The sequence below is a fragment of the Berghia stephanieae genome, chromosome 6 (genome assembly GCF_034508935.2).
Source record: "Berghia stephanieae isolate SIO BIC M18660-M18661 chromosome 6, UCSD_Bste_1.3, whole genome shotgun sequence".
NCBI lineage: Eukaryota > Metazoa > Mollusca > Gastropoda > Nudibranchia > Aeolidiidae > Berghia > Berghia stephanieae.
The window spans coordinates 13,494,803-13,507,302 of record NC_088365.1 but is presented as its reverse complement, the minus strand read 5'-3'; the positions used below and the strand labels follow the sequence as shown (position 1 = coordinate 13,507,302).

General features: G+C 38.4%; 2 protein-coding genes across 3 annotated transcripts in view; both read right to left on the bottom strand.

Annotated features, from left to right (window-relative positions):
- Positions 1–5,840, bottom strand: part of LOC144974506 (globin-like) — a 29,091-nt gene extending 23,251 nt beyond the window's left edge. The window contains exons 1-2 of one of the 2 annotated variants that reach the window (XM_078917428.1): positions 5,823–5,840; positions 5,330–5,520 (exon numbers count right to left, since the gene is read on the bottom strand). The gene's annotated coding sequence lies outside the window, so the exon portion shown is untranslated. Of the gene's footprint in view, positions 1–5,329; positions 5,521–5,822 lie in introns of those variants that run through there. The other variant, XM_078917427.1, reaches the window with a different exon arrangement.
- The window catches only part of LOC144974521 (protocadherin-like wing polarity protein stan), a 411,532-nt gene that overhangs the window by 196,682 nt on the left and 202,350 nt on the right, over positions 1–12,500 (bottom strand). The gene's annotated exons all lie outside the window — the stretch shown is intronic.

Genomic DNA, 12,500 nt, shown 5'->3' with positions numbered 1-12,500 from the left:
ATAGTTTTATTCAACTCACATTAACATTAACTAGAAAAAATAGCTTTGATACTACGCCTATAATTTGTCTCATATAATTGCAATAAATAGACATGGGTTACAAGTAGCTCCGGAAAACTTAGGATATAGTCGGTGTTAGGGTTGAGTGAGTTAAAACCGCACACACAGTGACAGGAAACAGTTAAATGCTTTAATCACCTCAAGCCTTAGCGTGAGCATTAATTACCGTATAGCACTCACTGCCTGGCCGTGCATCTGTGACAACTGACAAATAATATAGAGATACATTTATACGGGATGATATTATAATAAAATAATGGGTCTCTCCCAACTAGATAAGCATTTACCAGTCAGAAAATTTCCTCCCATTTACCCCATCCCGTCCCTGCGACTATTTATTTCCTGTGACCGAAAAGGCCGGAGCTACCCTTCCCACATGCCAAACACACAATAAATAGGTCAGGTCCAGTAAATGAGTATTTTTAACATTATTTTGACACAATGATGAAGGAATATAGATTGTATGCGCTTGGCTAAGAAGCTCACGGTATTGCCATCCGGAAGTATAACGGACCAACACACAAAACGATGTGTAACCTTAAACGTTTATTGTCTGGATAATACAGTTTAGTGAGAATTACTGGGTGACGTTAACTTCGAACTATCTATACGCGGATAGCGAAAAACAATAACAAAGACGTGAACTTTATTCTATCTATATGATGCAGATAGCCTCACAAAATGCGCGGAGCGGGGACTTTGTATATAAAACGTGAGAAGCGGTAGAAAAGGGCAAATGGAAACCAGAGAATACAAACACAACGGTGACGAGGATCCAACTTTGACCCCAAAGGGTACAGCGCCGGTAACAAGGATCCATCTTTGACCCCAAAGGGTACAGCACCGGTAACAATGATCCACTTTGACCATCATCATCATCATCATCATCATCATCATCATCATCATCATCATCATCATCATCATCATCATCATCATCATCATCATCACCATCACCATCATCATCATCATCACCTCATTATTATTACCATTAATATTATCATTGTTTATCGAATAGACAATACTCAAGCTCTGATTACCCCTACCGTATCAACAGTTGTCTTCTCCAAAGACACAAGATTACAAGATGTTTTTCAACAACCCGTCCAACAATCTTATCAAAAAGTGATTACAGATATTTAATTAGACGAATTCTGTCTTAAAATGTTAACCAACAGTAAAGGCGTCGCTTTTATGTTGAATTCAAAACACTGCCTCAAATGCGACCAACTTTCCAAAAACGGTATTATAATATTGATGCTAAATATAGAATTTAGGTTTTATGTTGTAGTGATATTGATGATAAAAATAAAATGTAGGTATTATATCGGAGTGATAGTGATGCTAAAAATAGATTTAGGTATTATTTGTAGTGTTATTGATGCTAAATATTGAATTTAGGTCTTATATTGGAGTGATATTGACGCTAACTTCAGAATTTAAGTTATAATGTAAAGCGATATTTATGCTAAAAAAATAACTTCTGTTTTAGTGATATTGATGATAAAAATTCCCAGTTTTTTTTTAAATATGTTAAACTTATGTGTTTTTTTTATTATTGAACTTAGTTTTTTTCTTTCAAATATCGGATATTGATGCTGTTCGTTTAGGTAAAGTACTAACAACATCTGCCAACTGGATATGACTAACCAACACACAAAATTGTCTGTAACTTTAAACATTTATAGTCTGATTGACAACAAGAAATGAAGTAAGTAGGAAAGTGCCAGAAGGCAACAGAGAATAAAAATTTCACGTCGGCGATGGGGAATCGAACCCGCGACCTTACTGGTACGACAACTCCGCCTGGCCGGGGAGAACGTGACTCTACCGTATGAGCTATCCACGATCCCCAAAAAGATCGCTTCTAACCCTAGTCTTATTTGAGCCTTCTCTCCATGACTTCTTTAGGTCACGGGTTCAACACACACAAACGCCGCGAAGTTAGTTGGTCAGCATTTCTCAACACGAACGTGTAACATAGAAACGATTGAGACATTGTGTATGCTCCGGTATTTGGGTTGAATTTTTTTTTTATTCGGAAAACTGAGTGGAGTAGGCACTTATGTTGATAACAACAAAAAATGATGTTTTGTTATCAACATAAGTGCCTGCTCCACTGACTTTTCTCAATCGTCTGATTGATAGAATTTAGTAATAATATATCACTAAAATTACTGTCTGTACCGAGTTCGGTCATCCTTCGGTGCTCTATGTGACCTTGAGAAAGTCACGTAGCCCCGGTTGAACTTGCGGCGCTGCAATTTTTAAACAAAAATATTTTAATAGGATTGATAAGGGTTCGCAAACTTCTAACTAGTTACGCCCCAGTGCTTGTATAGAATGTGCTTACTTTGTTATGTACAGAATTAGTTTGAACATTGGTACAAAACGAGCCCAAGCAGTGAATTCTTTCGTATACGATCACGTCCTCGTTATCATTATTATTATTATTATTATTATTATTATTATATTATTATTATTATTATTATTATTATTATTATTATTATTATTATTATTATTATTATTATTATTATTATTATTATTATTATTATATTATTATTATTATTATATTGTTATTATTATTATCATTATTATTATTATTATTATTATTATTATTATTATTATTATTATTATTATTATTATTATTATTATTATTATTATTATTATTATTATTATTATTATTATTACCATTATTATTATTATTATTATTATTTTATTATTATTATTATTATTATTATTATTATTATTATTACTATTATTATTATTATTATTATTATTATTATTATTATTATTATTATTCCCACCAACGTTTAGGCCTTTAATTGACTTCAACAGCTTTTGTACAAGTAAATGCTGCGGCGCATTTCAAAATTATCCAAAATCATGTCATGTTTTATCACGGCATCCGTGCATCTTTGTGCTGCTTTGTTAATGAAAGTTGAAAACATACCAATGTGTAGTTGAACAAAATGACCAATTGTGGTATTGGATAATTCGAAAACTGTGTACACTTTTCACTATTGGGGTCACTTTGGGCGTATTTTTCAATGTGACCAATGACCCCGAGCACATGGAAAGTAATATAGATGATCCCCATTGACACGGACGTGGATGTCAGAAAGGAATACGACGCGGAAAACAATGGACATACGTTGAAACGCAGAGTGGGCATTTTGTTGTCACCACCTAAAGCTATAATGTGGTCTAGTGGTATGACACTCGCTTTCGGATCGGATGGCCCTGAGTTCGAGCCTCGCTCGACGGTTAGTTGAAACCGTGGAAAAGGGCTCTTTACTCTCATTCTCTCACTGTACTCAAGTGTAAAATGAATACCTGGTTATCAATAGCCCTGTCTCTGTCGAGAAAAAATATGTAATATCGTCTAACAGGCGTCATTTCTCGTTCTACATGTTGCGTGTTGCTGTTAGTCAGTGACCATTTGTAAAGCGTTTTGAGCACATTTAGTGGATATTGCGCTATATAAAAGCTCAAGTCTTTGTATTTTTTGTTTGTTTGTTTATTTTCTTGTTGTTTTGTTTTGTTTACTATGTCATCGATATTATGGATTCATGAGCGACAATTTGGCTGCAAGTTCACAATGTCGATTATTTACACCCGTGACGCAAATGAAATATGAAAAAATGAACTAAAATCAGAAGTACCGCAATAAGCTTCAACAGTCGTAACGTCACTTCCCTCGTAATGACGCATGGTAACTTAGTAACTGGTTCTAAACTATCGGAACAATGGCGAACGCCCTTCTGAAATACGTCTCCGACGAGCATAAAAGTGTATCCAGAGGAGAAAAACATTATAATTCTGATCATGTTTTGACGTTTATACATTCTGATCAAACGACAAGTAAAAAGGTTCAAGCCAGCATGAATAATAAAAGTACACTTTTTTTTGGTTTAGAACCAAGCTGCTGGTTGCTGGGTGGACGTGACATCAGACTTTTGATTCCTATTGTTAATTATAACAATATATATATATATATATATATATATATATATATATATATATATATATATATATATGTATATGAGTGTTGGTGGGTACTCGTAGGTACGAAAGTGCTCGACAATGATGGTTAGAGCTAATATAAAATATAGATTGACACTCACATTACATGGCCGAGACATTCGTTTCTGTGGGTACAAATTTTTTCTTCGGACATTACGCCGACTGAGGACTTGGAATAAACCCACAGAAACGAACGTCTCGGCCATATAATGTGAGTGATAATTTATATTTTATATATATATATATTATATATATATATATATATAAAAATATATATATTGTTTGGAGTGTCCAAATGACAACCACGCATATTACCTCTCAACAACCTGTTTGAATAGAACAGTTTAGGTTTCAACAGAATCCTAAAGGTACTGAGACCAGATTATGACAAAAAAAACCCAACTTCTTTTTTGAAGATATGAAATTAAATTAAATTATTTTTTAACACAAAAGTTCAGAAAATTGGTCACATCACATCCCTCGGAAGTTATTTAAAATGTTACAAAACATATAAAACTATAGATTTTCACTTAATGTATATTAAATAAAGGGAGGCCTTCCGAAAGCTCCTACATCCACAGTATTCTTTTTTTTTATAATGTTCATGTAGAGGGTTTGGGAAGGGGGACTTTAAAAAAAAGAAGTCTCCCCCCTCCCAAACTCCGTACGAGAACATTATATAAAAAGAAAGACTATTGGGGATGTATGAGCTTTCTGAAGACCTCCCTAAATAAATAATAAATCTATAAATAAATATAAATAAATAAAATTACCTTTATTCATCCCATAGGGGAAATTTGTCTCTAGCGTCTATTCCAAAGAGAAGAGTGGATGAATAACCCAGGCGTCAGCCGCAGTGCCGTGTCGGAAATTGAGCTAGGGCGAGGTGACTTGCTCAAGGCCAAAGCGTAGCGACGGGTGATCGAACTCGGTACCTTTCGGGTACGAAGCAAAGACCGTACCGCTTAGCCACACTGTCCCCTCAAAATACTACTACTATTAACTACTACTACTACTACTACTACTACTACTACTACTACTACTACTACTACTACTACTACTACTACTACTACTACTACTACTACTTACAATAATAATAATAATAATAATAATAATAATAATAATAATAATAATAATAATAATAATAATAATAATAATAATACAATCAACTAAAATAATAAACAACTAAACAACAAACATCCTATACACATAAATACACACATAATATATATAATATAACACATACCAAAATCTCTGTGTGTATCCGAGTAATCAATCGGGAATTGAACAACAACAGTCTATTGGCAACAATAGTTTCTCTCTATCTCTGCTATCTATGGCCTGTCCCAGGTTTAATCCCCCTTGGTATATCACCTGAACATATGTCGCTGCGTTAACCACAAGGCTACTAATCTCAATGGCTTGATGGTGGTGGGACTTGTGATAAGATAGACTACTAGATACTAAATATAAATCTTCCCCCCACCTCTACCCCCATACCCCTAACCCCCCCCCCCCCTTCCCGGCAATCCCCTATTCCCCCCTCATCCTCACCTACCCGCCCACCCCCACCCACCCACTCTGTTCTATTTTTCTTTCTTTCTTTTTTTTTTTTTTTTAACCCAGTTAACTGCAGCGCTCTTTGGAAAATCTCGTATTTAAACATTTTGACCAGAAAACTCGTCCTTCAAATATCGATCGATTTAAATGCTCCTCATTTCTGGGGGAAAAGTACATACCTGGGACTTCCGCAAAGTCTTTCATCTGTCCCAAATTTGAGAGGTTTTTTTTTTCTCCAAGACGGAGAACAATTAAACCGACTGATGTTAATTTGAAGGACGAGTTTTCTGGCCAAATTTTTATTTGTTTTAATGAGTGGTTTTTTGTTTGTTGTACAACAGCAGTGAGCTGGTAAATTTCTCCCCGCAGCGGCGGCGGCGCTTCCACCCACCAAGCCGCCGACGGCTGACGGGGGCCACGTACACCGTATCGTGACGTGCAGGTTGTCAGACCCTCATTTCGGATGAAAGCGACCAATCGGATGTTTTGTTTCTCTAACTACCAGCTTGTGTTCGTGGTTAATTTCCACGCGCCCCTCTTTTATCATATCCCTTTGTTGCATGAGGTATGATACCATCGACCTAGGATGATGATTTTTGGCAAACAAGCATGTTTCGACACTAAAATGACATTGACATCATCATTTTTTATCCAAACCTTGTCAATTAGGGGGGTCAAGTTGTCCAATATATTGGACGTCATGCATACGGGGTTCGAATGTGAAAAATTTTGCCATTCCCAAAGTTAATAAATTTGGTATAAAATATTAGGATTTTAACACCTTTACTTATTCTGGACCAAGCAGAAAAGACTTCATCATGCTCTTTTACATTTAGAGCAATGATTGAAAACAATACAAGAGTAGGGCGTGTAGCTCATACCCTATTTTGTAAACCATAAAATAAGCAAAATATGAAGAAAAAAAAAACAAAGAATCATATGACAGATGATCATTTATTACTTGAAAGAAAGTCAGAATGCATCAAAATCAAAATACAAGTTTTGAAAAAATTACTATTATGAAGCGTGGTGGAAACGATAAAAACAGTCATCCAACCCATCCTTCCCGGTCATACACAGATACGCACAACACTTGCGACACATGAACACAGACTTTCTCTTGCATCCTTCCATCTTGCACCTCTGTCCATCCTTCACATCCATTCTTTTCAAAAAATGATCGACCCTGTCATACCTTGCATTCACATTCACACTTTTGGCAGACTTGGACTGGCGCCTGTCAGGGACAGGAGGGGTTGGCTCTAGAGTCCGCTCGGTAGGGCACGAAGACTTGATCAGTCCCCTCGCAACATCTAACTTGAACATTGCTAGTTGCATCTTGCACTCGGCATTGCTAGCCTTGCACAGCAACCAAGAGTTGACGACACAAAGGTCAATGAGATGGAACAAAATCCTCTTGTACCATTTCTTTCCCTTCATCGTGTTCCTGTACAAGGCAAGCAACATATCGCATTTGTCCACCCCACCCATATTTTGATTGTATTCCTTTATAAGGGCAGGACAGGTCACTGTGATATGGCGCTTGTTTGTCCTGTCATACCTTGTGACAAGTGTGGTGGGTTCGACTCCATGGACGTTTGAGCCAACAAGGACAAGTTTGTTATCAAACCACTCACAAATGACCAGGCTCTGATCATCATCTGACCTGTAGTCGTAGCTCCCCCTACCTCTTTTCTTTATGTCCTTTTGACACAATAGGGGACATTTCTTTGTCCTGTTTGCCCTCAGTGTGCATGTAGCATGCAACCCTCTTCTCTTTAGTTCAAGGAGGAGGCCAGGTGAAGCAAAGTAGTTGTCAAAGTAGACATAGCTCCCCTGCGGCTGTTCCCCAGTAAGAGCTAGAACAATCTCCCCTGATTTCCCCACATTGAGTCCCTCCCCCACCGTCCCAGGTTGACTAAAACTAGCAGCTAAAGGGTCCCCAGCAAACATGAACTTGTGGACATAGCCTGATGTCCCTGCCAAAACCCAGACCTTATATCCCCATTTTTTGGGTTTCTTCATCATATAAACCTTGAGGCTATGTCTACCCTTGAAAGGGACCATCTGCTCATCAACTGAAACATGTAGCTCTTGTTCGGCACATGCCTCGAGCTGAATATTCAACTTTTCTAATAGAGGTCGTACCCGGTGCAGCCTATCATAGCCCACCTCCCCCCTTGGCCTCATTAGTTCATTGTCATTCAAGTGGATGACAGACAAAATTTCATCAAACCTATTACAGGTCATGGCATCGGAGACAGTGTGCTGCTTCGTTGCTTCAGACCAATACCATCTCCGAAATGGCAAATTCACAATCGTCATGTACAGGCATATACCAATGAAGGTCCTCAGTTCTTCCTTCTTTACCGATTGGACGTGGTGTCTTTGTTGCGCCAGCCGGTGTCTGTTGGTTTCAAGGAGCATGAGGTCCAATAACTCATTATCAAGATGAGCGATAAACATGTCAAGTGGCGTCCGGCAGTTCAAGGGTGGCCCCTTGGCTCGCAACTCATTTTCCACTCTAGTATGAAGCGGTAGGTCTCTTTTCACCCAGTGCCATGTTCTTGGAGTTCTGCAAGGAAATAGATGTACCATTTACGTTATAAAAAGTAGAAATAAATACTAAATCTAAGTAAAGTACAAACAAACAGACGAAAAAACCGTAAGAATTGCGTACATCTTCAAAGGCCCACACAGTGCAGTGGGTGACAGGAGCCGAAACGTTGACACATGTCCAAAATTCCTCGACCTTTTGCATGCGAGGTGATATGCCGCCCTAAAACATCCGACCACAAAAATTATTCAAGATATTGATTTGCTATTTTACACATTGGTGGAGGAATTCTACAATCACAATAACTTACGAGTCAATACTGCTAGAAAGATCAGCCTCCTCCGAATCAGCTGTGTCGCCGTCGCACTCGTCATCGGAACCACTAGCATCTCCATTTGCATACTCTTCATCTCCTTCCTCATCAAGACGCTCGTCATCACTACAGTCTGGAATGTTGTCTTGGATGTCATCAATCACCAGTAGCCTTGCTTCAGCTGCATTCATTGATCTTTTCAGCCTATATGACAGATAAAAAACAACACGATTGGTCACATTGCCACCCATTTTATCACTTAGCATGCTCACTGAATCTTGACCAGCACAAGCAGCGAGTCGTGCTAACAACTCGGCCACAAATGCTGCTTTACTACCGACTATATCTAAATAAAGTTACAGTAAAGAATCAACTGAATTAATTGCAATGTTGTCACTGATCTAGTTATTTGCATGCATACTGTCCAAAATATTGGACGGTTCTATTTATAGTAACGCGCCCCCCGCACATGGTGTCCAATATTTTGGACGCTCGATAAAAGTCACTTCCTCCTCCAATGCATACTGTCCAATATTTTGGACAAGCCTTAAAATCACCAATTATAAAATAATGATCAACGTTTTGAACCTATAAACCCTTCAGAAGTGAGCAGGACCCATAAACCCACATCAACAATAACTTTTATTGGGACTAAAAGCTACAAAGCAGTCAAAAATAAGCGAAAAGTTGGCTTACCTCTTAGGTGCTGGTGTTGCCATTTTGCAGCATGGCATTGAGTGGAAAGTAGGCAGAGTTGCGGTTCTTGGTGTTTAAAAAACTAGCATTTGGGGCTTCCAATTGCCGCGAAACAAAACTTCTAATACTTGTGAGGTCGGTCTGAAGATGAGGGACACTTTTTAATGTGTCCAAAATATTGGACACTATGCAACAAAGGGATATAGATATTATATATTATGTGACCCATCGTATAAACAAGCTACAATGTCGGATTGAATACGTTTGCTTAACCCCTCCTTACGAGCCGTTTTCAAAAATTTCCCCAAAACTTCACGCCCACCCAACACAAAATCAGACATTTCTTACTCAAACAGAAAAGCAACAAGTACATTCTATACATAATATTGTTCGACAATATGAACTCTATTACAGAATGTCAAGTTTTTATAGCTATAGCAAAAGGAAATGAAATCTGGATGAGAAAAGTGACGGTCGCATCGTAACAAATGTGACGATTTTACAATGGGTGGTAAGGAGAGGGTTAAAGTCAAATCAAATCCAAACTGATTTTTAAAATATGAAATTTTGGTTTTTAATGTTCTAAAACTCAGGTACGTTATGGGTACAAAACCCTTCGTCAGCACGACAATCATTAGTTATCGTTGCGTTGACGAAGGGTTTGTATCTGTTACGTCCTTTGTCTGTGTGGTCCCTATTTAAAGCCTCTCTATTGTCCCTGTTTCTATAGTATTCTCACGATCCCAGGCTTCAGGCAGCCCTCCCCCCCCCCCCCACACACACACACACCCACCACTCTCTACTTAACTTCTCCCCAGTAAATCCCGACACAATACACTGTGTCTTTTCAATCCGTCCTTCTTCGCCCGGCCACCCAGGGGGAAAAGTGAAAACCGTAATGGCCATTATGTTGTATAATGTTACGATTTCCCATGACAGAGAAAATCGCCGTATCCTTCTAATAGGCTTCAATAGTCATGACGTCACTTCCCTCGTAATGACGCATTGTAACTTAGTAACTGGTTCTAAACTATGGGAACTATGGCGGACGCCCTTATGAAATACCTACTTCTCCGACGAGCATAAAATTGTATCCAGCGGAAAAAAAACATTATATGTTAATGTTTTGACTTTTATACATTCTGATCACATGAAATGTGAACAAGTTTTAGACAGTATGAAGAATAAAAGTACTGATTTTCTTTGTTTAGAACCAAGCTGCTCATTGATGGGCGGAAGTGACATCAGACTATCGAATCTAATTGATGGTTCCTCTGTGACCTCTTGTTGCTATGCCTGTCAAGCTATTCCGACGTACTCTGGAAAAACCCATATTTGAAAATTTGGGCCAAAAACCTCGTCCTTCAAATATCGATAACTAGTGTGATAACTTGTCACCCATAAAGATAGTTCGAAGATGACGTCACTCGGGTCTTTGTTATTGTTTTTTGCCATCCGCGTTTATGAGTAATGCTCACTGAACTGTATTAACCTGACTATAAACGTTCATGAATACACACCGTTTTGTGTGTTGGTCCGTTATACTTCCGGATGGCAATGTTATGAGCTTCTTAGCCAAGCGCATACTATCTATAGCGGTATAAAAACAATAACGTCATTTTTTTCAGGTTTGTGTAGCGTCTGGTGAGTTGTCATTAGTAGAGCTCATTGAAACAAGTCATTTCATTGGTTGAACTATTGAATACAATTCACTATTTGTTTTCTTTTGTGTCAAAAGACCGGCATTTTGACGTCATTTTTTGGTCAGTGTCAGGCTATAACGTTATGATGGCTACGTTCTGAGACTAGTTACTAGGATCGTAGCCATCGTTTTGTTATAGCCTGACACTGACATCCAGAAGGACTGGCAGTTTGACGTCATTATTTGGTTTTTGCACTGTCTAGTGAGTTGTCGTTAGTAGAGCTCATAGCAAAAAGTTATTTCATTGGTTGAACTATTGAATACAACTCACGATTTGTTGTCTTTTGTGGCTAAAGACTGGCATTTAGACGTCATTATTTGGTTTTTGCATCGTCTAGTGAGTTGTCGTTAGTAGAGCTCATAGCAAAAAGTTGTTTCATTGGTTGAACTGTTGAATACAACTCACGATTTGTTTCCTTTTGTGGCTAAAGACTGGCATTTTGACGTCATTTTTTGGTCAGTGTCAGGCTATTAGATAATGATAGTTACAGTCTAAGACTAGTTACTGGGATACCTCATAGCCCAATCGTTTGTTAGTGGAATGGATTTAGTTCTGTCCTAGTCCAGTAATTAGATTCAGTAGTCTGATGTCATGCCGCCCGGCAACGGCGGCCATCTTGATTCTAAACAAAGAAAATCATTACTGTTTATTCCTCATGCTGACTAGAACTTTTCATATGCCTTGTGATCATAATGTGTAAAAGTCAAAACATGATCAAATTTATGTGTTTTTTTTTCCTCTGGAACGCTTTTATGCTCGCCGGAGAAATATTTCATATTGGCATCCGCCATTGTTCCGATAGTTTAGAGCCAGTGTTACTAAGTTACCAAGCGTCATTAGGAAGGAAGTGACGTTACGACTGTTGAAGAGTATTGACTTGCTTTTCTTAAGCCCAAGCGAAGTAAGTGACTGAAAATAATAGAATTTTATGAACGTTTATGTAATTTGAAGAAAAGAGCATTTATATAGCGCAATATCCACTAAACGTGCCCAAAGCGATTGAAAACGGGTCTCTAGCCAAGAGCAACACGCAACATGTAGAACGAGACACGACTCCTATTAGGCAGGCGATGTTACATCTTTTCCCGACAGAGACAACACTGTTAACGGCTAGGTATTCATTTTACAACAGAGTAAGGTGAGAGAATGTGAGTAAAGAGCCTTTTCCAAGGACTCAACTATTCGCCGAGAGAGGTTCGAACCCATGACCTTCCCATCCGAAAGCGAATGCCATACCATTAGACCAAAATGCAGAAAAAGCGGACTAGAATAAAAATTTACTAGTCGAGTAAGTGACTAGTCTTAAGTCTACGCGACGTAAGTGACGAAAAAAGTATTTTTTTTTTTAACGTTTCCTAGCCTCTGACTACTTACTTTGGGCACCTGAAAAGACACGACACACTAGAGAGAGATGTACTGGAGGCCATGGCGGAGGGCAAAAGAGGCAGATGAAGACCACAAAGAAGCTGGCAACAGGATATACAGGAATGGCTCAACAACGGCGTGACGGAATGTGGCAGATGGGCACAAGACAGAGACTTCTTCCGAAGGACTGTGTGGGAGGCTACGTCCAAGGATATGCCACACA